Source organism: Amblyomma maculatum, chromosome 5 (assembly GCF_055883805.1).
Source record: "Amblyomma maculatum isolate TAMU_Amacu chromosome 5, ASM5588380v1, whole genome shotgun sequence".
Taxonomy (NCBI): domain Eukaryota; kingdom Metazoa; phylum Arthropoda; class Arachnida; order Ixodida; family Ixodidae; genus Amblyomma; species Amblyomma maculatum.
In genome coordinates, this window is record NC_139348.1 from 10,269,923 (window position 1) to 10,294,950 (window position 25,028).

Sequence of the window (25,028 nt, forward strand, 5' to 3'; positions counted from 1 at the left end):
CGCCAGGACTACTTTTAGTTTCACGTACGTGGTGTACGTGAAGCAAAATGTATGGACCTTTCATACAAGCCTCGAAAAACTGTGCTTACGTGTTATGCCGCGCCATCTAGTACAGATGAACCAAACTAATTTTGTTCAGTCGAGCCATGGTAGAAGAACAAATGGTAGCGTAACTCCCATAGAAGCCTGCGTGTCGACTCTGAGCGAGGCTTTAGTTTCCCAGCGCCCCCTGCGAACTGTGAGGCACAACAAACACGTGACGTTGCTTGTGACGTCACAGTGACGTACTTTTGGCGGGGAATTTGATTGTCTTTTTACTTATGAACGAAAAACAAGGCCAACAACGACGGAGGCAGAACGATGCTCGGATAAGGCAGAAAAATGGACACCGTAACTGTTCAGCCAACTTTACTTGACATGGATTTCTACTGTCAAGTTTTACGTTAACTGAAATGTTACGGCATCTTTAACCACCTTATCATAGCATCGTTCTGCCTCCGTCGTCGTTAGCCTAGTCTTTCGTCGCGCGTCATGTAAACGCATTCTGGGGCTTATTTCTTCGGGCACGTTTGTGAACAAGGGCCTTCAAGTGAATTCGGCAAGCACATGGATAGAACCACATGGCTTGAGGCTTTTCACTAAGGGCATAAATGAGTGAAGCTGCGCTGCACAGAAAGCCAGGCTTTATTAATTCACGATTACTTACATAGTCGCTTCACGACAATGAAATCTAAGTGTAGGAGAGCAACCACCGCTCATTCGTCACGGTCTTCATGAAATCCTCGTGATAACAAAATGACCTGAGCGTAGGTCTCCAAACGAGACGCGGTGAGGTTATAAAGGGTAAAAGATCTTGCTAACAAACAAAGTATACATATCAGCGTCAAAGAACAACAAAAACAAACGAACGGAATAACTAACGCTAGCGCTAGAACGCCAACCTGTAAGAGCTTAGGTAAACAATTCAAATTGGGATTGCTAGTATTTAGAAGTTAATGCGTCTGAGAAAATAAAATATCTATGATATAGCTTCGCTCCAATAAATCTCGCCCTGTTCATGATTCCCATATTTTACTCGCGCTTCATTTGCCACTGAAAGGAGTCAATGTGAGGTTACAAATTTACAACTTAAGCATTTAACATGTTCATGAGAAAGATCCCATTGACAATAGGAACATCACTGTAATAACAGCTAAAGCACGTTCAGCGAACGTTGGTGCGGTAATACGACGCAGTAAGCAAAACACGCAGCAAGGGGAGCGGAACGGAAGGCTTTGAGCAATGCGACACGCTTCTTGGGGGCAATAAAATCTCACCTTCACCGCTCAATTAAACCATGCAGTGATACGCCGCTCATGCAGACGTGTATCCGTAAAACAAGCCACCACTTTTGCGACGTGCCTGGGAGGCCGAGCCGAGCCGCCGAGCTGTGACGCAGCATTGTCCCATCGTCCGGAAATGCGCACATGCAGCGGCAATCAGTTTCTCATCGAGCACAGACAGTCTTCGCCTTGCAGTAAAGCTCTACCAAAACCAGCAGAATGAAATACTGACTGTTTGTTACAGATAACCCACTCTGTACGCAGCACGCAACGATGAACGTTGAACCGGGGCCGACGACACACCCATTACGCGGATGGAAAAAAAGCTTATCTGAGCTTTGGGCAACTACGCAGCGGATAATAAGTGGCCGAGAGAGGCCGTTAGAAACAAGTTAAAATATTATTAAAAACGTGACACGTTTTTTTCTTACGCAAGAAACAAAAACTGCATTCATTCCTGAGCGCGAATATTATGTTTACTTTCTAGTTCTTTGGAGTTCTGGCAGATCTTATTTTCTGTGCGTTAGTAATTTGCCTCACAGTTCGCAGGAGCCCTCATCATCGAGTTGATGCCGCTGGCAGTAGGCAGCTGCACGCGTTTTCTTCCGAGTTGCGCGACCAGTTGTACATTGACCTTGGTCGAGCTGCCTTGAGCCGAGCCATGCTGCGGCCGTAAACAAGAGTCGGTCGAGTTGGAAATTGCTGTTCTCAACGTCGTTGCTCTACAGTGAACAATTAGCAAGACGCATACCTATATGCGTCCACCGAACAGCGTGTCGCATGCAGTCTTCGAATGGATTGCATTCTCTCACGTCGCGAAGCATATCCAGATCGTCGGTTTTGGAAAAGCGAATTCGCTGGGCAACAGAACTCATGCTTATAACTTCACGACCTTCCCCCTACAACGGATTGGCTCTGGTTGGCTGCCGGCTTGCATCTGGCACTCTAGCCACTTCTCGCTCAACTCTGGTCTGGCGTGACCTCGCGAGATCGTTGCTATTACGACGACAAACGCTTCTGCGTCAGGCTTAACAGCTGAAAAATCGTCCTTCTATCTAAAAACAAAAGGCTATTTGAAACTTGAAACTTTAGGCGAGGGTAAGATTGGGTAAGCTTAAAGCGAATACAACAGTTTAGAACACGATATCGCGCCGAGGAATTAGCGGCGAAGCTGTTATTGCTGTGAAGCGGGCGGGCAGGGCGTCGCCATGTTGTCAACTCTACGTACGCCAGCAACGTGAAGACGCTAACGTGAAAATCCGAATCTCACGTACGTCCGTAAAACTCCCGCAGACTCTTCACGTTCTGCGCATGCGCACTGGTCACACGTAGGCGCTTCACGTACGTAAAGCTCCCACGTACGTGAAACTAAAGCGTTTAGGGGTAGATCGGCTGGAAACGCTGATTGGCCCAAAATGTATGACGTCATATATGACGTCACAAATAACGTCATGGGTCACGTGATATTTTATGATGTCATGTCCGGATGTAGGGCGCACGTGTTTTCCCTAGACTGTCCCTGGATTCCCCATGCTTTTCAGAGCGCCCGGGCGCGGCAGCATGGCCGACGGTGACACGGTGTCGGCCGTCGGCGGAGAGGCACGAGGCCTAGCTTGCATGCAGTGCGGACACTGTGGAAACGGCAGCGACGTCAAATAACATATGCACGCTTCGAGCCGCGAAGAGGTTTCCGAACCAGCTTGTCGCACCACACGAATTGCCGGGGAAATCACAGTTTAATTGGTTTTCCTTTATCTAGCTAGATCTGTGTGAGACCTTTCGGCGACAAAAACAATCGAGGTTCGCCAACGCAGTGTGACCTGTTCGTAGGCCGGCCGGGCGAATTTTCCAGTGACAACTGCACACCATGTTTGCGGTGATTCCGCTCTTCTGCACATTTCGTATATTTGCAACACGTTTCCTTGCAAAATAGCTTTCTCGGTGCGATGTCTTTCAGGCGCGCAGGCTGTCGGCAACGGTCGTCCGTCCCGTTGCCACGCGTCCCTATATAATTCGGTAGTTTTCTAAGCGAAATAGTTCATTATGAATTGTTTTAACCAGAAATGCGCTCGGTGACCGCTCTTATTGGCTAAAAAGGGCCTAATTTCCTCACTCCAAACTAATGCGCCGGCGGATGCAAATGATGCGGGCCGGCAACACCGCGGCGCCGGCGCTATTATAAGCACATCCTAGCTGCAATAACTAGCTAGTCGATGACTGTAGGGGGCAAAAAAAAAGAAAAAGCTTTGAGGACAAAGGGAATAGAGATGCGTACTAGGTCATTCGACTCTACAAATTTTTTAGGTCAGAATTGTGGTGCTGGGAGTGATATGTTGATTAGGAAAAAAAAAAAAACTAAATAAGCTGTAGTATTAAAGGATGACCTCTCACTGTTTTGGTTACCCTGTTGTTAAAAACAATTAGGCGCCTAATGAATACCCTATTCTCATTTGGGCTATGATTATTATAAAACTATGTAAGTCATTTCACATTGATCAGGGCTTGTTTTAGATTAAGTTTAATAAAGCAAATCCCCATCTTGCACTTGGAGCATAATGCCTTCATACCTCAAATAAAGTTGATGGAGCATATCATAAAGTCGCAATTATTACAACCGGATTTCAGATCATTCAGCCTCAGGATTTCAGGCCAACAAGAAGAAATGTTGTACTACATTGTTACTAAGGAGGTCATGTTATATATGGGTAACTATAGGAGCATTATAAGATGTGTTTTTTTAAGTAGTACAGAACTGTGCGTAGCCTTTAGAAAACATGAAAATATTGCAGCGTATATATCACATGAAGAGTAATGGCATGGTATGTTTTCTAAGTGTCAGCATATGTTTGCTGTCAAATTGAGATCCATGTGATGCATGCATCTTTTAATGACTTAGTGCTTGTTCTAATGCAACGCATGGACCATTTCAGCTTGTCATGCCTTCGCATGTCTAATATGTAATAAGCAGCATCTTACGTCTTCTGCATTTCTTTCACAGCAACAAGTTTTGCATCCGTCATATGTGTCAATTGTGATTTTTAACTGGACCTGTAGCCTGAAACAGACTGCTGACTGCCATCACAAATTTGTTTGTTATATATTCAAACACTACATTTATTTTTGTTCATAAAAACATTGAAATGCGTTAATAACTTTCATTGCCTTGAGTAAATGTTTGTCATTCGTTACATTGATTGCTTGCAGTCCAGAAATTCTTTACATTCTTATTTGGCTATACCTTACACTTATAAACACATTTAAAGTTATATATGTGCTACACTATTTTTCCTTCCATTTAGTATCTCTTTCACACAACCTCAGAGTTTAAAGACAATTATTTATCAAACAGCACTTGTGAATATATCTAAGTGGACACTTTTTAATTGCACAATGATGGCATAATGCAATGAAGAATAAGTTAATGTGGTCCACCACTTCAGTTTGCAAAAAACTTATGAAAGAGAAAGGTAGCATGCACTATAGCCAATTTTTAAAAAAAATTTTCTGGGCATATGCCACCTTTTATGCATCTAATATGTCAACAGCAAAAAAAAAAAAAAAAAAAAACCTTTCTTATACATTACTAAGGTGCAAAGATGAGTAAAACGAGTATTTGCTGAATTTCGGGCTGTCCAGACATTGTGGGATTGCTTTTCAGGATATAAAAAGGCATTTTTTTAGCATAAAGGAGGGGTTAGAAACCTTGCGGGCCCTATAGGGGTGTGAGGACTGCACTGGGTGCAGTGCTCAGGAAAGTGTGGCTGGGAAGGGGGGGGGGGAGAGGGTGGTAATGCAAAGAGTGCAGTTAGAGAAATATATGCAAGGCAATTCACATGCTGCAATACTGTGGGCCTTAAGTTCTTTTCCTCAAGAGAATGCTTTCTCTCTTTTGTTGCTGTAAGAGAAGGTTATTGTTAAAATGAGAGATACACGTCAGTCCATCATGAAATCAAACCTGACGACCCCCACTATCACTCTGCTGCTGAAGACCACTTTGAGACTAAATGTATTCTGTTAGCAAGGCATCACTGCTCATTGGTACCTTTTTTATTTGCAAGGAGGCTACGGTAGTCTGTGCCATTGCTTTTTTATGTTGCTTGCACCTATAGCATGCAGTACCTGAAGTAGTAAATGCTGCACAATTTCATTTGCAGACAAAGCACCTATACCTTGACAAAGTGGTGGCAAAGATGGATGATTTAAAGCTCTTTCTCAAAGATGATGTGTGGCCACAGTGTGCAAGGCTATTGAGCAGAAATTCATAAAATCAAATGAGCTCAGAATATCAGTAGACAGGCACCAGAAGTTCAAAAAGAGTATGGTAGGAGAATGTGTCTGAGGTTGAGGGTTTTCATTGCAGGAAGAAAATAAAAGGGGCGATGCTTGACTGCACTGGTAGATTTTATGCCGAGCTCTGCATTAAATCAAAAGCGATTTTAGAAGCCGCAGAACATATCTGGTCCTGAAGTGAAGAGATTTCTTTATTCTACTGAGGGACCTCTCAAGCCTTAAAGTATGTATTCCGAAGCTTACATCCTTCTACAACAAGCTGTCTGATAGAACACATTTCATCAAAATGCCTTGGCTGAGGAGACACCTCAAATTAAAGTGGCAAGCATTGGACTCGAAGAGGCCAACGGTTGGGCAGCATTGGAGTTCCCCAGATTGAGATTTTCTAGAGCCTCTCCCAGCCTGCAACTATTCCTAATATATGAGTGTCTGTTGTATCCTGTGAGAGGAGGAGGTTGTGTCCTGTGAGGAAGAGGACCTATGATGGGTCAGTGGACGCTTTCAGATCTGGCATTATCATCTCTCGTAGGTGAGCTGGCAAAAAACATTGATTTTGACAAATCGAGTAGCAGCTTTGAAGCCTTAAAGACCGGAAAATGAAAATGTTGGCATGTCGGTTTTTTTTTTTTTGCTTTATGCTCTTTAGATCAATACCAGCTTTCAAAACAAGATTTATAATATCTGAAATTAGTTGCTCAAAGCAAGATGACTTCAGTGTTTCCCACTTTTTGTACACAAGCGATTTCTATAATTGATCGAGGGGTATGCTTATTTCATTTGTGCGGCAGGATTAATTATGCACTTGTCCCTCTGCAAAATTTGTCTTTTACAGCGCAGTTGTTGAAGGCCTCAATTATGACTGCTTGTTTGTTTTTGTAACTTCAGTTCTCTTCTGTGTGTTCGAGTTGTCCTTTCACTATTAGCATGCTTACTTCTCAAATGACATTTCTACGCCCATATTTGCATGTGAACGCTCAGTCTAACATTCTAGCTGGTTCGTATTTACTTTATTCTTTGTCACTGTGGCCGATGTAATTGCAGTTGTCTTGTGCATGTTCAAAGCTTTCAACAGTCCTTATGGAGAGTTTGTGGAAGCATAAAAAATATGAACTACAATACAGCACATTGGCCAGCTCTCAAGGCTTTTGCTGGCACTGCGCTATGCCTGATGTAAACGAAATTGTTCACAATGGCACCGTGTTATAATCCTGGTCGCATCTGCCAGTTTGCCACTTTTTAGTTACTGTACGTGTTACCAAGTATTTCTACATGCCCAAAGTTTGCAATTCTTGTGGTTTTTATATGCCTTTTTATTTGAGTGGTCCCAATCTAGAAATTCATCTGTCAAAAACCTCTACTTAATTCTTCACAAATGCACCTTTCTTAAGAAAAGAAAAAATATGACATATGCCCCTCGTAATATAGCTATTATCAGTTGTGGGGTATGCTTGTTACGTTGAAGTCTTAAGAAATGAAGGAAAAAAAAAAATGCCTCGGCTTGCACAATGTTGTGCGATACAAAAAACGAACTTCCCCAATCGAAGAAAGCCTTGACGACAAAGTAGTTGATGGTATTGCGCTCAGGTGTGTTCATGAAGAAGGGGGGGGGGGGGGGGGGGGCGGTTGCCCCGCATTATTGCACCGTATGTCGCAGACCTACGCCATTGGGGGTTAGAAATGGAGTGCTTTTATGGGATACAGAGGAACGAATACAACCGGTCATGGAGACTGCAAACATGCGCCTTATCTGCACTTGTGCCCTCGTTTTTGTGTTCTTTCGGAGTTGTAAACCATCAACAGGTAGCAAGGCTCGCATGCAACGGGTACCTTATACGCATGAATGTTGATCCCAGTTGAATTCCAGTTAGGGATCCATTGTTATCCAACTGGTATGAACTGGAAGTTTGTTCCTTAAACCATTTACATCAGTTAGGATTTTTGCCTGGGTTGTTTCAAAGTAATGTAGAAATGTTGTCAGTGTTGTTCAAGTTACTGCCTATGAAGCAACACAATTTTACAAAAAAACAATGGTTGTGAGCCACCTCATGCATTTATTTTTCCGTTTTGAAAATGTTTCAAGCTACAATACTTGCCATGTCACTTTGCGTAAAAGAAGCTCTAGCTTTTTACAGGAATGGTTTTAGAGTGTGCTAAAGAAAGAAAGTGTAAAGAAAGATGGAATAGTGACATGTGGCCTGTTTTATGCATAATGTTTGTGTGCCGCACATGAAGTGAAAAGATATCTCTGTTGGTTAACGGCTTTGCACTCAGTGGATTAGTCATGCAGTGTTGCATGACAGACCACTGAAGGCCCAATACATCCTACAAAAGACTAAAAACGAGGAAACATGACAATGAAGTTGAAGGCCCATGATCTGCCAGGAAACAATGGGGTGGCTCTGAGAAGGACTTTTATATTGGCAGTAGTAAGGATGGCAGTCCTCTGCTTTGTGGCTCTTCACTTCGCAGTGACAACACTGGTGTATACTGCACTAACACCTACTGTAGTTTTGCCCATGCTGTCAGTTATTCTGAGAGCTGCGGCGGTGAGCATCAGCCAGTGCTCTAAGTTTCAAGTGTTCATTTGTAAAAGATGTGTTCTAGATCCTGCTAAAGAGTCTTGTATTATCCAATTGAGTTTCCAGAATTTACACTTTCTCTAGAAGCCCTCATTCCATTTAGGCATCTTTTCATTCTTTCCAATTAGAATTTTTAGTCCTAATTGAATTTTCATAATCAAATGTCTTCCAGTTTCCAGATGACCTCCCAGCTGGAATAAGTACTTAGTCCCAACTGCATAGTTTTAACTCTCTATAAAGAAGCCATTTATTTTTATTATGGGCTGCTAAGTTATGGTCATCTTACGGATTAGAATTGATATTCCTAATGAACATCCAAACTGAATGGACAATTGTTATGCATGGTGAAACTGGAATTCAAACTACATTTCAATGATGCATTGTGTGTGCGCTGGCTAAGATGTTAAAGGAAGCTGGTGCATTTTGCTCCCTAGTAAAAATACACCCAAACATATTAGATTTCAATAGGCTTTGCAGTTAAAAATTTTGCAACTAATTTCAATGTCCAATCTGGAGTCAATGATTTCAATTCGAGCATATTAGATAGTCTCGAGAGCTAAATTAAATGTTTCAGAGAGCAACTCATGCACTTAGGTCCTGGACCCATTTACAAAGGAGTAGCTGCAGAGTAGGATAAAAAAATTTACACATTATTTAAAAAAAAGTGCAAGAATTAGACCCTATGTCTAGAAGATCTATTAATGCGAAAGTATTACTTCGCTATGTTTATTTATTGTAAGTACCTACAGCGCCCATGAGGCATTATTGTAGGGGGGATACAACTACATACAATAACACATGCAAAGAAGATATAAGGAAACTTGTTAGCAAGGTAACACAACACACTGATAGAACACTAAATGAATTCTCAAGTAGTATAAGTGATAACATAAAATACATTAACACAGCGCTGGCAAACGCACAGATTTCACAGATTTCTGTCCGCAGACCACGTCCGCAGAACGTGTCTGCAAAATCATGTCCGCAGCAGTTGTGAGTAATTGAGAAGTGGTGGAGGTTAATGAGTGGTGTCAATCGACGGAGGGTGATGTAATGTTGCAGTAGCATCCGTTCTTTTGCATTGCTCCAATGCAGATTCTGCAGTGCTCTTTAACTTTGCAACATTTCTGATTTTACAACCCTAAAAAGTGTATTCATAGCTGTTTTCACAATTTCAGCAATACCTGTTTAAGTTCATTCAGTGAGACCATTAGATTGTGTTTTATTGATTGCAGGTTGCACCAAGTGTGAAAGTGCGGGAGAAACCAGAGGTTGGAGTTTTGAGTTAAAAACGGAGTGGCTCTAAATTGCAGCAGTGCCATCGAGAAAAGAAAGCTTTTATTGTCCCGCCAAGAAAAATAGGAAACATGCAACAAGTGGCATTCATAGTTAAAGATAATTATACTGTATTCTGCACGGAGGTGTCATGTCGTAAACCGGCAGTCAATATCTGTTATGTAAGAAACACACATTTAATTTACTGAGAATTATCATTTTATTGATATATGCTCTTGTGGTGCTTGCCCACATAAAACTGCAATACCTTATCTGTGGGGACTTGCATAATTAAAGGCAAGGACAGTACCACATCAAGGTAAAGCTCACTCATTGAAGAAATCTTTTTTTTTTTTTGCAGTGTTGTTTATATGAATTTCCTATCTCAAATGAAAAAAAAATCACACAAGACTTATGCGAGTTTCTACAAGGTCAATATTTTTATTATAGATCGGTAGCCATCTCTTACATCATTTTCTTATTTCATACTCAAAATAAAATAGTTTTTCTGTGTTTATTTCTTCATGAAATTGGACCAGGCAAACGATTTTTCAAGTAAATAATTTCAATGTAAAACAGTCTCATTGAGATCAAAGCCAGTAATAAACACACTATTATCAGCATACATGATGAGCTGAGCACTGTTGTCAATATGAATTATGTCATTTATGTACAAATTCAGCAAAAGTGTGCCTAATACTCTTCATTGAGGTACTAAACAAAATATATAAAGGATGATTTGTTACTGTTCATCTGATTCCTTGAATGGGACTTGATTCAATTATTTCCAATACCTTTGCGAGTGCTGGTAATTAAAAAAAAAATATCTCTACGAACGTGTGCTCCATGCTCTAGCAGATTTCATAGAGTTCCCCGATAGAATATTGAGCTTTTATATTAGCATTGCATGACATGTTAATTGGATGTGAAGCATGTTTGATGTTCACAAATGCATGCCATTTCCATAATTTCGACTCCCTTAATTGTACGAAATGTTGGCACAGAGCTGAACTGTTGCCATTGAATTGGACTCCAAATTGTTGACTGGGGGCCAATATCCAGTTGGAAATGGTCATTTCCGATTTTGATTTGGCCTCAACTGTTTTGTTAAACTTGGAACAAAGCCATACTGCCGCGGTGCAATCCATCGCTACGTACGTGGTTCGGCTAGAGCAGCTCTTTAGACACAGTGACAGACACAGAGACCATTTTTATTTAAGAAACAGCCAACAAAAGTGAACTGAAAACATGGCAACTGCTCACCCCATACATGGTTACTATACAAAGGCACACTGCACTTGAACCTTGTCTAGGACGCCTAGCGCGTAGGATGCTTTCGTGAAAAAAAAAAAAAAAAAACGGCGTTGTACATGGCATCGAATCCAGGTGCGTACACTTCTGCCTTTTCCCGTGCTCTCGAGTTAAGTGATCCTTGGATGGCGACTATAACCTTCGAAATGTGATGCATTTATAAAAAAAAAAATACACAGCGGCACAAAGCCGCGGTGTATATTGTAGCCTATCGCGAGGCCTAGTTTGTCGTCTCTGCAGCACTGGAGAGAACGACGCTGGCCAAGTGCTAGCTGCAGCAGCTGTGGAATGCACGAGGTAAGAGAATTAAGCAGTACAGTACTTTATGAAGCAATATTCAAGACGATTATGCAGTTGTTATATAAAATGTCGATACTTCCATTAACATCGCTGAACAAAGCCGCAGAATACTCTAGCTGTTAAGCCTGTTGTGTGGGCTTAGTTAGCGTTCGTCGCGGCAGTAGAGTGACGCTTGCCACGTGCTCTGCAGCTGCTGCACGAAGACTCGGAAGAATGCGTGAGGGAAGCAGGTAATAAGCACTGTAGCACTTTATTAAATCAAATTTGACACGATTAAGCATGCGTGTATTTACGTATAGCCAGGTAAAGAGGCCTAGCGCGCAAGTTATTTTGGTGGCCGCGACGGTTGATACGAAGCCACGTGCAACGTAGAGAGGGAAGAGGAGTACGGGAGGTGCAGGTCTGCGGTCTGCCAGGAAACATTGGGGCGGCCCTGAAAAGGGCCGTTTGGATGCGCAGCGACGTGACGGCGTGGCGAACACAACGCCCTGCACTCGTCCGTGGCCCTTTGCCGTGCACCGTCAACAGCGGTGCACTACGTCGTACACAGTGCCATGGTTATATGCTGCCCTGGATGCTGTCGCGATGCTTCTACTGTAGACATTTACGAGGGTTGCGGCGATGATCTTGGAGAGCTGATCGATGCCGCGATCCCTGACATGGGCTGCTGCGTACAAAGAAAATCCTCGGCCTCTTCGCAGCATACAGGAAACGGTGCTGTAAAAGAGTAGAAAAAGTTGCATTATGAACATAGCGATTTGATGAATGCGCAACATATTACAAAACCTTCGACAAAGAAATCTGCGTTCTTGTACCTCAATCAGGGTTGAGAATGCGCACGGCAGACGTGCGCCTCAGCATAGCAGTCAGGCAGCGCTTAGTTTCCGACGGCGGATGTTTTCGTGGAGGTCTCCATAGCCGTGGCAGATTTTTTTTTTTTTTTTTGAACACGAGGAGCGTCCATGCCACGAGCTGCTGCTGCACGAGGTCCTGGAAGCACGTGGGGAGAGACAAGTGACACAGCACTTATAAATAAGCAAAATGAGAGACAATTTTGCGCAATTTATACTTACCTTGACGGTGGTTGCGATCTCCCGCAGGTCATCGCCATTATCAACGTCATTCCGCCCAACGTACAGCACGGATCGGCGTGCCGAAAGCGCATTGACGTAAACGCGCAGGCCCGCCATCGTCGAGCACCTCGGTGACCGAACGCGCCGGTGTCATGCAGCAGCGAGATCCACGAACCGAATGCCGGAATCGCGCGCGTTGCCAGAGCGGGGGCTCCTAGCGATTCCCTAGAGCGTCTAGGGACGAAAAAAAACAAGCAAACCCAGTTTTTGACTACGTCACGTCCGGTTAAGCATTGAGCCCGACGCAAAAAACGTCACGCCAGGCCGCGGCGTGTCCACCAATCAGCGTTTCCAGCCGATCTACCCCTAAACGCTTCTAAATTACGGCGGCCAAACGTCAGCATTTTCGGTAATGGCGGCACATCAGTTACGTCATGACGCGTCAATTTGACGTAATCTAAATATGGCTGCGTATCACGTGTTTCACGTGACATAGCTCCAGCCAATCAAATTTGAGCATCCGCTCCTTCCCAGTATGCCATTATTTTCATCACATTGGTTAATCGAGCGTAAGTGTTCTCCAAACCACAATCAGTAACTTTGCTTCCACTCCAAAATCATTCGTATTTGTCATCCAGGCAACAAGGATAGCTCCGGTTGAAATCAATTTTCACGGCTACGTCATTTTGACGTAACCGCTAAAAGTGCTTGCCTCAACTGATGGTTTCGCGCCACAAGTTTGAAGCACGTGACTCTTTTCAGAGCCAATCAGAAAGACAATATGGCGCCGCCAGGGGAAGGCGAATATCGAGGATCGGGCCCCAGGCTACGCGAGCAGCCGCCATCTTGGGATGCGTTCCAATTCTCGCGAAGCAGTCTCGCGAAGAGGGCTTCGCCGAAGTCAACATCGATGCAGACTACTTTGCTGTCTAAACATGGCGGACAGAGCGCGTTTCGCGCTGAGCGAGTCGTGCGTGCGGTTGTTGCAGTAGCTGTACGGTGGTCGTGCTCTTTGCGAACGCCGGAGTATGCATATGAACGATCTTTCAAACGTGAGTTGTTACGTCAATGTATGCGCTAGCTAGAGGCTAATTCAGCTGTCTTTATGGTCGTGAGATATAGCACTGCAGATTCTTTTACCGCGCTAAGAGGAAAGTGTGTGTTGGATGCTGTTAGTCTTCTTTTTTTAACTTGACGACGAGTTTATTCAGTCTGCTTCAGTCTTGATGTTATCGACGAACTCGTCGCACTTCGCCGGGAGTCAGGACGGCTGCTGTACGGCGCACGTGTGTGTTTCTACCTTGCTGTAGTAGCCGTGGCAAACTCTTCCGCCGATTTTCAGTTAATCTCAGAACGAACGAACTCGCCTGACGATGCCGACTTGTTGCGCATTGATTTTTTTGTGCCTGTACATTATTAAAACAAGTTGTTGTCTTTGGTTTCCTCGTCTAGTGACTACAGACAACAAGTGTAACAGCAGTTTTTCGTTTGCTGTAGCCGGTTATCACCTTTCGTCCGTAATCGCCTCAAGTTTACAGTATTTTGCATGTTTTCATTCTTACAGCTGTGTGAATGAGACATCTGAGAAGCATGTACACTTCAGCATCAGTATAATAAAAAAGGAAAAACGGACTAACGTTATCTTCCGTCAATTCGTGAGCATGCTCATTGCGTGAGAAGTCGGTCTGCTACAAGTTAACCTATTAATAGTCCATCTACATTGTGGCGATTACACATGTAATATTGTTGCTGCAAAAAATCGGCGAACCGATAAAAACGTGATTTTTACCTGTATTGTCGTAAATCTTTAAAGAAAACAGCGTTATAATAGTTATAAAAACTTTTTAGTTCAACCTTTATGCCGCGAGGTGACGCTAGGCGTAAACAGGTAGACGCGTTCCAATACGCGAACCTGTAGACGTCTACGTAGACGTCTACGAAGCAGTCTTGCTAGACGTCTAAGAATTGGAACGCACCCAATGAAACTGACGTCAGGCATATAGCGCCATCTTGTAGTTTTTAAAGAAGACGCAAACCAGACAAACTTGCGAGTACTTGCGAGAAAGAAGGAAACACTTGAAAAGAGAGAGGAGGATGCAATACAATGCGGCACCTTAAGGGTGTTGGTATGCCGTATGCCTCGCCTCTGCCTCCATGGAGCTGGAAAAAGAAAAAAAAAAATAGCTCACAAAGCAGACAGGCGAAGCGATGCGGCCATGCGACTGATGCGGCGGCACAGCTTCTGACGGGTGTCGCCTATCGAGCAGCGCTGGGGTTCCGATAAGCATCGAAGTCGTGCTCGCGGTACACTATTGTGCATGTGTGTACGCATTCCTATTACTTAAACTATTAAGGCTGGAATCAACTGTCAGATTCGACTCTCTTTGCGGATCATGCGCGGTCATCGCCGAGGAGATGAAAAGGCCAAGAGGCCCATCGGTCAGAGTTACGCCGAGTAGTGGACTGAAGATATCGTCTGGACCAAGACCGACTGAAATACAGACCTGCACAGATAGCACTGCTCCAGTGCGCACCTTCTAGTTTATAGCCTTCGCCGCTAGGGAACGAACACTACGGGTAACCTGGCGATACTGTAAACCTGTTAATAAGAAGGGTCTATTAGTTCTGTCATTTTTCTTCGTCGTTATAGTTTATTTATCTGTCCACGCTGTAATGCACAAGCACCTGTTCTGCGCATGTGCAGCGAGTAACTGCAGTGCCGTCGCACAAAGCGGAATCGCGGTATGTCTTCTGGCGACAGAAAAACATTATAAAAATAAACACTGTCCGCTAAAATACAAAAAGGCAAAATTTTAGAAGTATAACTTGGGCAAAGATCTTTTTTTTTTTTAATTTGGGTACAGTTTGTTTATATTAATTTGTGATTTGATGATGATGAAAATGACAGACGAACAGGTCAACCGAGCGCCCTCAACGACGAGAAAGGTAACGAAAGTTGGCGCACGAGGTCCCATAGGACCCTGTTTTTTGTGCAGGTCTGTATTTCAGTCGGTCTTGGTCTGGACAGTCATTAAACCTTTCATAACTCTCCGTTCATAGGCCTCTTTGTACGTGCAAAAAGTAGATAAAAGTTCATTTTTTACATGTTTACAGAGCAGTGATGCATTCGCAGCTCGTCTTTTCTTAGCGCGCAAGTCTTAACGCTTTGCAAAAACGTCTGCCTAAATTATCGGAATCGAAACCTGAGCACATTTATCATTCGTTATTTAGCACTTGTCACAAGCTTCAAGCTTGTCATGCGTAGTCGCGTTCAGGAAACCATGTCGACCATGTCTTGATAGCTGCGTTTAATTTTTACAATAATACTGCTGCCAATAAATGCGTTATATATCCAAAATATAAAGTAAAAATTCTTGGGAAAAAAATTTAGCTACTTAAAAGGAAGCCTGGCGCACTTTTCAGACAACGAGCATTTGCGCTTTGCGAGCCCTAGGCACCCTAGGTTGTCTTTCATGCGTCGGTCTACTGCAGTTTGCGGGACATCATCCCGGTAGATGCAAACTCGGTGATATGCGGATTCAGTTCGTGGATTATAGCCTTAAATTCAAGGGCGCAGCCCTCGGTGCAGTCCTACTTGCAGCTTTCTGACTGCGGTGAGTTGTCGTCTTTCTGCCATCGCCTTCCTTGCAGCTTCTTTAACGAGTTTTTGCACGGCAGCTCAAGCATGCGTTAGCCTCAATTATTGACGCGGCGTAATCGCGTGACAGTCTCCGGGCGAAGGCGTGAGGAGACGAGGAGACTGCGTAATGGCGTCCACGATCTCGTTTCATTGCGCTTGGAACAACTTCCATACCTGCTGCTGTGCACCGATCGGTCGCCGGTTGCTGTTGTCTTCCGAATGCACTGGAGTATTGGGACATATGAGGCGACTAAAATATAACGTAAAACTATTTCTGAGTTCGCTTATATTTGTTTGGGCAGTATAAGGCATTTTTGCGTGCGCCAGCGTGAACGCGCTGGTTTATAATCAGGGTTTTATTGCCTTCCTCGCAGCTTCAACCGATGGAGCGGCTCGGCCCATAGAAAATGTCGGGCTTCTTTCGGAAAACTGTTGGAAGATAAGTGGCACTCATCTGTACAGACCATACGTGGTAGTGCTATAATATCTGCGGACTGCTAAAAGGGGGGTTGCTGGCCAGCTGAGAGATGGTTTAAACGTAAGTTGGCCCTGTGCGGAATGAGCCTCGAAGTGCAACAAGCCTACTGTACAGCATGAAATGGCTACAAAAGTATGGTTATATACATGACCGAATTCATGTGCTTATTTGCTCAGACCTTCCACTGTCAAGTACTCACTTATTTCGGTGTATACAGCAATGAGGGTCACTTCATTACTCCTCAGCTAGCATAGGTTCATGCCTGTGACAATATCTGTCCTTTTACTGCCGAAATAACTGTATTGGTGGAACTCACTGAGCTTGTTTATATAGATTTAACACTTTGGATGCATGTTGCTACCGCAGAGTTCCCTAATATATATATCTTTTGCCTGCTCCAACATATATAATTGGCAGTGCTTGGCTTCGAGCTGCTGCCTAGGCCATTGACAGCTTATTTGAAAAGAGAGCAATAATTAATCTGAGCTGGCATGTTTTGTGGGAGAGTGAGGCACCATTGCGAGTACCTCATAATCCTGTCAAAGAGCTTGGCAGTTGCTGCTATAAGCACTCTCCATTGCAGTTCCATGCAAGCCGCAGCATATTGGGCACTTACTGCACAAGTGATTTAACTTAGATTCTCTTTGTTGCTATTTCAGTGTTTTGTAAGTGTGCTAAATATTTGTATTTGTGCTAGCATTGACAGCCAGTCTCGTTGCTACCTTTTTCCTTCTGCAGCAGGCACTCTCACTTGCTTTACTCAAACCAAATTCTACTGTGAGTGAGTTTCCTGAATTTATGCAAACTAAATGTAATTCCAGTATTACTCTCATTTATTTACATCTGCAGAGGCAACGAATTCTTGGTGTCGACAAACGAGTTCCCTCCGCCAGTTCGATTACACCGCCACCTCGGTAGTGCAGTGAGGTGCGACTGATGTGACCAAATGGATACTCTCACTGCTCCCACGGGTTTAGAGCGTGTTCCCAGTTAAGTTTAAAACACCTTGCTTGCAATGTATTTAATCTTGTTGTGTAATATTGTCACCCTTGCTGATATGCTATTATTTGAAAATCATTCTGGATGGTTTGAAACACATGATTTGCAGTGGGGGGAGGTGGGAAGCACGAATGTGTGACTGCAATTTTTTGCCAGTCTAGCTTCTAGTCTTGCGAATTAAAGTAACAGATTAATACCTGAACAGGCCTGACATTTATTGGAGAGTTTGTCATATAGAAGAAAACTTGATCCGGTGTGAAGGTAACACAGCTGTGGTTCTCCGAGAAAAAGTTATCCGTGTGTTATGGTGTCTAAAACATGGCATTGTCTTAGATAACTTGGCATGGAATCGGCCACTTCTTGTACTCTCTTGACAGCATCTATTGTACTATGTGCTAGGTGATATGCCTTCAGGGATAAGAGTAGATGGAGAATACCTCAGTAATCTGCAATTTGCTGATGACATTGCCCTGAAGCAGTCGCAGCAGCAGCTGAAGCAGTCAGGATGACTGGAAGTAATGTGAGCAGGTTGTACGTCATGCTGGTCAGGGAGGAAGTAAAAAAGCCTTAGAAGCAATGCAAAGGGGGAAATCGGCTGGTATGGGTAGGCAACTGCAGATCTTTGAAGAGTGGTAGGGAGATGGTGCTAGAAAAACTGCTTGCTTTGTGTGTGTAGTGCCTCATGACCTCAAGCTTATTGAAATCTTGGAAGGATCCTAACAGTACCATAATCTATAAGAAAGGGGCTGTCAAGCACTCGCAAAATTAAACTGATCGGGTTACTGTCCATTGCCTACAAGATAATAGAATTGGGAAAATCTTGGGCTTTCTATCAGCTGAAGGAGCAGCTGGCTTTTGTAAGGGCTGCCATGTTTTTTAATGTGTCTGCCCTGCCGCTGTTGTGTGCTGGATTGTAGCCTACATCCACATCGGATAGGAGGCTGTTTAAACAAACTGCTCTTTACAGAAGGGACATAATTTGAACTGCCCATATCATACAATGCAGCAGCAGTAGTGAAAAGTGCTCCACAAGAACTGACTTATTGTAGAATGGTTGCTTTATTGCGGTAGCGTAAAAGGCGTCACCCTTGAGAAAAATCACAACCATGCCTTTGGCAGGTGACATGGCCATGCACTGATTGGTTGTCTGGTTCTGCGATGTCATGAGGCCACATGATATGGCCAAACTGGCTGGAGCTCATATTGTGGAAAAGTGCAGAAGAGACAAAGGATCGAGAAAAGAGAGGACAACGCTATCTGGAGCTGCTAACTCAGGCAGCTCCTTTGAGGTGAGAGGGTGAGGTGGAATAGAACCCTTCGAGACCCTTGAATCTAGTATCAGACATGCTACTCCACATTCATACAGCTTGGTTAAAACAGAGCTTTATACCCATGTTGGGTGGTCTTGGGCACAATGTGGTAGATTATGGTTGTATGCTGATGATTATGTGTGAGATAATACCGGCACAAATTAAGGGATTAGGGCTTATACCTTTCAGGACCGCTTTAAGCCAATCGTTCATATATGAATGATGGTTCTCACACACTGGCAGACGTAAATTTTCGTGTTTGGAACATGTAGCCCCATTTAGGCAGATAGTATGACAAAAGTAATTATAGTAACTAGTTCACAGGAATGGAAAGGCACAGAATCTGTCACTTGTTTCTGTGGGCACCTGAACTGTGCCGTAAGGGAAGGGAGGAGGGAGTCAAAGTGGAAAGACAGAAATGGGTGCCATAGTGGAGGTCTACAGAGTAATTTTGTCCACCTAGGGATCTTTAACGCGTGCTGACATCACATAGCACACGGCTGCCACTTCGTTTGCATCGAAAGCAGCCGCCAGCGATTGGGTTCGGACATGGGTACTCCGGCACAGTAATCTAGCATCTTAACCACTGCACTTCCGCAGTGGGGTTATTGTGACAACCATAGTTTCTGTTTGTGTGCAGCTTGTTTATTTATTTTTTTTTTGTTCTTTCTGGCACAGTGCGACATTAAAAAACTTATTCGAAATGAAGAGGTCTTTGGCGCCATCCACACAATTCTGCTGCTCCTACTATAGTTTTCTTTTTATGAGAGCAGTAGCGAAGTCTCTTGAAGACAATTTTACTAGCTCTCAGTTCAGCGCAGATGATGAATCAGTCAAATGTCAGCCTCGGACTTCAGCTAGTGGCCAAGAAAAGCTTAGTTTCAATCTCTGATCACACGTGGTCAGTTACACATGCTCATTTTGTGTTCCCACTGTTCTGTGTCCATTCGCTGGGTTTCAGCAGCAATGAAAGCTTGGTACTACTTGATATGGCTTCTCCAGAACTTCAAGTGTGGAACTTCTTCAAGCAAATCGAGTGGAGTTTGAACACAGAGATTTCAGGTATTGCAGATTTCCAAATTTGATGGTAAACTCTCCCACCTTCTGGAAAACATATCACCAAATAATCCAGTCATAAATCCTGAAAGGTTTGGAAATGCCAATGCTATAAACTGTAAAATGAGTAGAGGAAGGCCGAGCTTAAAAATGGGTGTTTACAGCAACTTAGCTATATTTCTGAGAGAACAGCACACCTTCAAAATGAACTTCAGAACGTAAATTATTACTTCCTTGGCAGTTGGGCTTCGCTGCATTTTGTTAGTGTGATTCGGAGAATAGGTACATGAGACTCTCAACAACTGCTGCAGGAAATCAAGAATGACCACTGCTTCCGAACAGCACTACGAAAAAAGAAATCTGCCGATAGGTGCACTATATCTTTACTAGTAATAAAAGAGGCAGTGTAGCATATTTTTAGTATTCTGAATTATTTTTCATGCTGTCTTATTTTGATATTCATGCCCCCTTTTCTTTCACTTTTTGGATTTTTTCTGCAAATTTCGAAGAAAAAGTTTTTTATGTATAAATCCAAAACAAAAGTATGGGCATTTATTTGTTTGAGCATCTAAATACCTGCAGTTTAGTATTATCTAATAGCAAGATTGTGTAAATATTTAATTTAATAAACAAATTACATGGTGCTGAAGGAGTTGAGGCAAAAAAAAAGAAAAACTTCTTCATTTGCAAGCTGTAGTTTAAAAAATGAGCATTTTTCTGCCTTTTGTATATCCTCAAGATTTTATTACAATTTCTTGTTTTTATATTCATGTTTGACAATACTTTGGGAATATTTTACCCAGTGCTGAGAATTTATCTTATGTATTATGCTTATATTCATAATAATCGCGTGTTTAGAGGGCATTTAAATAGCTGTATTTTAATTGGCTCATGTGCGTCATGTACAGAAAGTGTGATCAGAAATTGTCATCAAGAAACGTCCTTCATACTGGAACTTGCGTGTGAAGAGCTCTGGCAGGTGCGTGCTCTGTTGCCGCGTTGCAGAGAGGAGGAAAGGAGGCATCCTAGCTGTGCAAACCGCACGGAGAGGTGACAAAGAGGGTAATGGCAACCCCATGCATACTCGGGCCACTTATGTGCTTATTCACAGGACCTCTGAGGATGGGCGTGTGGTATTCGATCTGTCATTTGACGCGCGTAAATATAAGGCTGCATTCCCTGCACCGTACCTATTAGTCACATATTCTAATTCTGGTGCCGGGTTGTGTTCGCCTTAGCGATCTTAGAGCTCTTAAGCACTTCCTACATTTTTTTTCTATTTTTTTTTGTAGGTTGCAGCAAAGTCCTTTAAACACTTCCTTTATAAAATAGCAAGGTGCATGTATGCGATCAAGGATCCACAAGGGAAGCTGCAGACGGGAGCTGTTGACGCTGCCATGCTATACAGATCTCAAGTGTCTCCTAAATTTTTATAACAAAACGAACATCCGCACAGTGTTTGCTGAAGACGTTTTTTGTGAACTGGTTTGATATTGGCCATTTTCCAATCTTTAGGTAGTTTTACGGTCTGTAGTGACTTGTTAAAGAAAGTAACCAAAAATGGACTAATATGTTCTGCGCAGTGCTTTAGAATATAGTTAGGAATGTCGTCAGGACCTGGTGCGGAATGCGCATTTAGGTTATGTAGCAATGATTTGACACCTTTTTTTGTTATAACCATATCTGGCATTGCATTCCCTGCTGTTCTGTAGTTGCGTCTGAGCACCAAGCCGAGAAGACTGAATGAAAATATACGTTGAAACACTGTGCTCGTGTTATGTCGTCGTTCAGTAAATTGCCACCCTCCTTGATGGCAGGAATACCAACTACACCCTTTTTGTTGCATTTAATAAAGTGCCACACCTCTTTTGGGTTCGTCTTTAGTTTGGCTGTCAACGAGAATAGGTACAAGCGCTTTGCTGCCTTTAATTCAATCCTAAGGTTGGCAGTCAGGATTTTTAGTCGTATGTACACAGACGGGCTTTTTGTTTTACTAAACCTTTTATAAAGCTGAGCTTTCTTTCTAATTGATGCACATAATCTTTTATTGATCCATGGTTCCGCTCGTTTATTAGGTGACATCAGCCTTCCGGGAATAAACTGATCAATGAGAGACAAGCTTATTTTTGAAGTTTGTCCACAGTTTGTTTACATCACAGGAAATGGAGCTAGAAAACCTTAAAAAATGAAACAAGTCCCCTAATCATAGCATCATAGTTACCTTTTTCATACATATAAACTTTTCTACGACATTGCTTCGGCACTTCTACTCATTTGCATATGATTGTTGCCTCTACCACTTCATAATTCCAGGTGTGGCTACTACGTTTTTTACATCACTTTGAGTAGAAAAGAGCAAATCTAAGGTATTGTCACCATTCGATGAAAGTCTACAAATTGCTGCAGCCCGTAAACACAATTTCGTACAGTGCGCAATGATGTGCAGAATGACTCCCTTCAGGATAATGGTTCTTCCATGTGATATATGGCAAGTTAAAGCCGCCCCCTAACAGGATGAGTTCAGAAGCTAGAGTGGACAGCGAGCGGGAGAGGCTAAGTAAAGGTTCTTTACTAGTGGAAGTGGGCGGCCTGTAAAACGAGCCCACGGTAAGACGGTTTCCGGTCGAAAGGATGCATCATCATCATCATCCTCAACCTGACTATGCCCACTGCAGGGTGACAGCCTCTCCCATACTCCTCCAATTAACCCAGTTCTGTGCTAGCTGCATCCACTTGATCCCTGTGAACTTTTTTGACCTCATCCACCCACCTAATTTTCTGCCGCACCCTGCTATGCTTTCCTTCACTTGGAATCCAGTTTGTTACCCTAAGCGACCATTGGTTATCCTTTCTTGCACTGCATGTCCTGCCCATGCCCATTTCTCCTTCTTGATTTCCATTAGAATGTCATTGACTTGAGTTATTTCTCTGACCCACTCTGCACGTTTCCTATCTCTTAACATTATCCCTACCATTTTTCTTTCCATAGCCCTCTGCGTTGTCCTCTACTTAAGTAGAACCCTCTTTGTTAGCTTCCACATTTCAGCCCCATAGGTAAGTACACGTAAGATGCAACTGTTGTATACTTTCCTCTTGAATGATACTGGTAAGCTGCTAGTCATAATCTGCGAGTGCTTGCCAAATGCGCTCCATCCCAGTCCTATTCTCCTTGTTATTTCCCTTTCTTGGTCCAGATATGCGGTTACTACCTGTCCTAAATATATTCGCCTACTACTTCCAGTGCTTCGCTACCTAATCTAAACTGCTGTTCCTTCCTTAGGCTATTGAACATTGCCTTAGTCTTTGCATAATGATTTTTAAGCCTACTTTTTTACTTTTCCTGTCTAGGTCATCAATCATTCTCTGCAATTCATCCCCTGAGTTACTTAACAAGGCAATGTCATAGCAAATCGCTTATTACTGAGGTATTCTCCATCTACTCTTATCCCTAACTGCTCCCATTCCAAGTCTCTAAATACTTCTTCTAAGCAATCTGTGAATAGTACTGGGGAGATTGTGTCTCCTTGCCTAACACCTTTCTTTATTCAGAACTATGGTTGCTGTGCAGCCACTATATATATCTTCCAGCACTTTCACGTATGGCTCGTCTACCCCCTGATTTCGCAATGCCTGGATTACCACCAAGGTTTCTTCTGAGTCAAATGCTTTTTTGTAATCAATGGATGCTATGTATAAGGACTGGTTATATTCCGAGCATTTTTCTATCACCTAGTTGATGGTATGGATATGATTGAGTACAGAGTGCCCTTTCCGAAAACCTGCTTGATCCTTTGCTTGGTTGCAGTCTAAAGTTGCCCTGATTCTATTAGCGATTACTTTGGTAAATACCTTATACTTAACAGATAGTAAGCTGATTAGTCTGTAATTTTTCAAGTCCTTAGCGTCCCGTTTCTTATGAATTAAAATAATGTTTGCGTTCTGGTTCTGGTATCGTCGATGACACTAGACATTGCGTATACAGGGTGGCCAGTTTTTCCAGCTCGATATCCCTCCCCCCCCCCCGTCCTTCAACAAATCTATAGTTACCAGATCCCCTCCAGCTGCTTTCCCCCGTTTCGTAGTTTCTAATGCTTTCTAAATTTCGTCTTTCGTCACTGGTAGAACGTCAGACTGCATTTCCCTACCGCCTATCTCATTATTGTCGTGACTTTGTTGGCTACTGTAAAGATCAGTATTGAACTCCTCGGCTGCTTTGACTATCCTGTCCATATTCGTGATGACGTTGCCCACCTTGTCCCTTAGCGCATACATCTGATTTTTGCCTATGCCCAATTTATTTTTATCGCTTTAAGACTTCCCCCGTTCTTTACAGCATGCTCAATTTTCTCCATGTTATACTCTTATATCGGCCACTTTGCGCTTGTTGATTAGCTTTGATACCTCTGCCAATTCTATCTGGTCTGTTGGATTGGAAGCTTTCATACTCTGCCGTTTCTTAATCAAATCCTTTGTCTCCTTAGACGGCTTACCGGTATCCTCCCTAACGTATCCTCCCATCCTACCACCTACTTCTACAGCGCACTCAGTAATGATATCTGAAATTATTGTTCATTGCTTCTAGGCTAATGTCGTCATCCGTGGTTAGAGCTGAATATCTATTCTGCAGCGAGATCCTGAACTATTCTGCCCTCCCCCTCACTGCTAATTCGTTGACGGATTTCTTTCTTGCCAATCTGTTGCGTTCCTTCTTCAGATTTAGGCTAATTCGGGACCTCACCATCCTGTGGTCACTGCATCGCACTTTCCCGATTACCTCTAAATCTTACATGACGGCAGGGTTAGAACACATTATGAAGTCTATTTCATTTTTAGTCTCCCCGTTATGGCTTTTCTATGTTCACTTCTGGTTTTTCCGTTTGCTGAAGAAGTTGCTCATGATTCTTAAGTTATTGCGCTCTGCAAACTCAACTAGTAACTCCCCCCGCTATTCCTAGAACTAATGCCGTAGTCACCCACTGCCTGGTCTCCTGCCTGCTTTTTTCCTACCTTGGCATTGAAGTCGCCCATTAGTACAGTATACTGCGTCTTTACTTTTCCCATTGCCAATTCTACTTCGTAGAAGCTAGAAGCGTTCAACTGCCTGGCTATCATAACTACATGTAGGTGCATAGGCCTGTACAACCTTCAGTTTATATCGCTTATTAGGCCTAATTACGATGCCTGCCACCCTCTCATTAATGCTATAGAATTCATCTATATTACCAGCTATATACTTATTGACAAGGAAACGTACCCCTAGTTCTCGCTTCTCCGGTAAACCTCGATAACACAGTACATGCCCGTCCTTCAGTACAGTATATGCCTCATTCGGCCTCCTAACCTCACTAAACCCTATGACATCCCATCTCGAACCCTCTAGTTCCTCTAAGAGCAC

At 43.1% G+C, this 25,028-nt stretch overlaps 2 long non-coding RNA genes across 10 annotated transcripts; one reads left to right on the plus strand and one right to left on the minus strand.

The window, feature by feature from the left end:
- Positions 1–11,280: 11,280 nt before the first annotated feature.
- On the minus strand, positions 11,281–12,503 carry LOC146187751 (uncharacterized). 3 transcript variants are annotated; one of them, XR_014707422.1, is made up of 3 exons: positions 12,151–12,503; positions 11,893–12,067; positions 11,285–11,794 (listed from the first exon to the last, which is right to left on the minus strand). It is a non-coding gene; the product is annotated as an uncharacterized LOC146187751 (long non-coding RNA). The 3 variants fall into 3 exon arrangements; XR_014707423.1 differs by having other exon boundaries at positions 11,281–12,067; XR_014707424.1 differs by lacking the exon at positions 11,893–12,067 and having other exon boundaries at positions 11,287–11,794; positions 12,151–12,491.
- A 1,838-nt stretch (positions 12,504–14,341) lies between these two features.
- LOC146187752 (uncharacterized) lies at positions 14,342–23,280 on the plus strand. 7 transcript variants are annotated; one of them, XR_014707430.1, is made up of 6 exons: positions 14,342–14,470; positions 16,165–16,328; positions 17,118–17,257; positions 18,387–18,556; positions 19,542–19,639; positions 20,926–23,280. It is a non-coding gene; the product is annotated as an uncharacterized LOC146187752 (long non-coding RNA). The 7 variants fall into 7 exon arrangements; XR_014707427.1 differs by lacking the exon at positions 14,342–14,470 and adding an exon at positions 15,464–15,764 and having other exon boundaries at positions 17,118–17,195; positions 19,539–19,639; XR_014707425.1 differs by lacking the exon at positions 14,342–14,470 and adding an exon at positions 15,466–15,764 and having other exon boundaries at positions 19,539–19,639.
- The last annotated feature ends 1,748 nt before the right edge of the window (positions 23,281–25,028 follow it).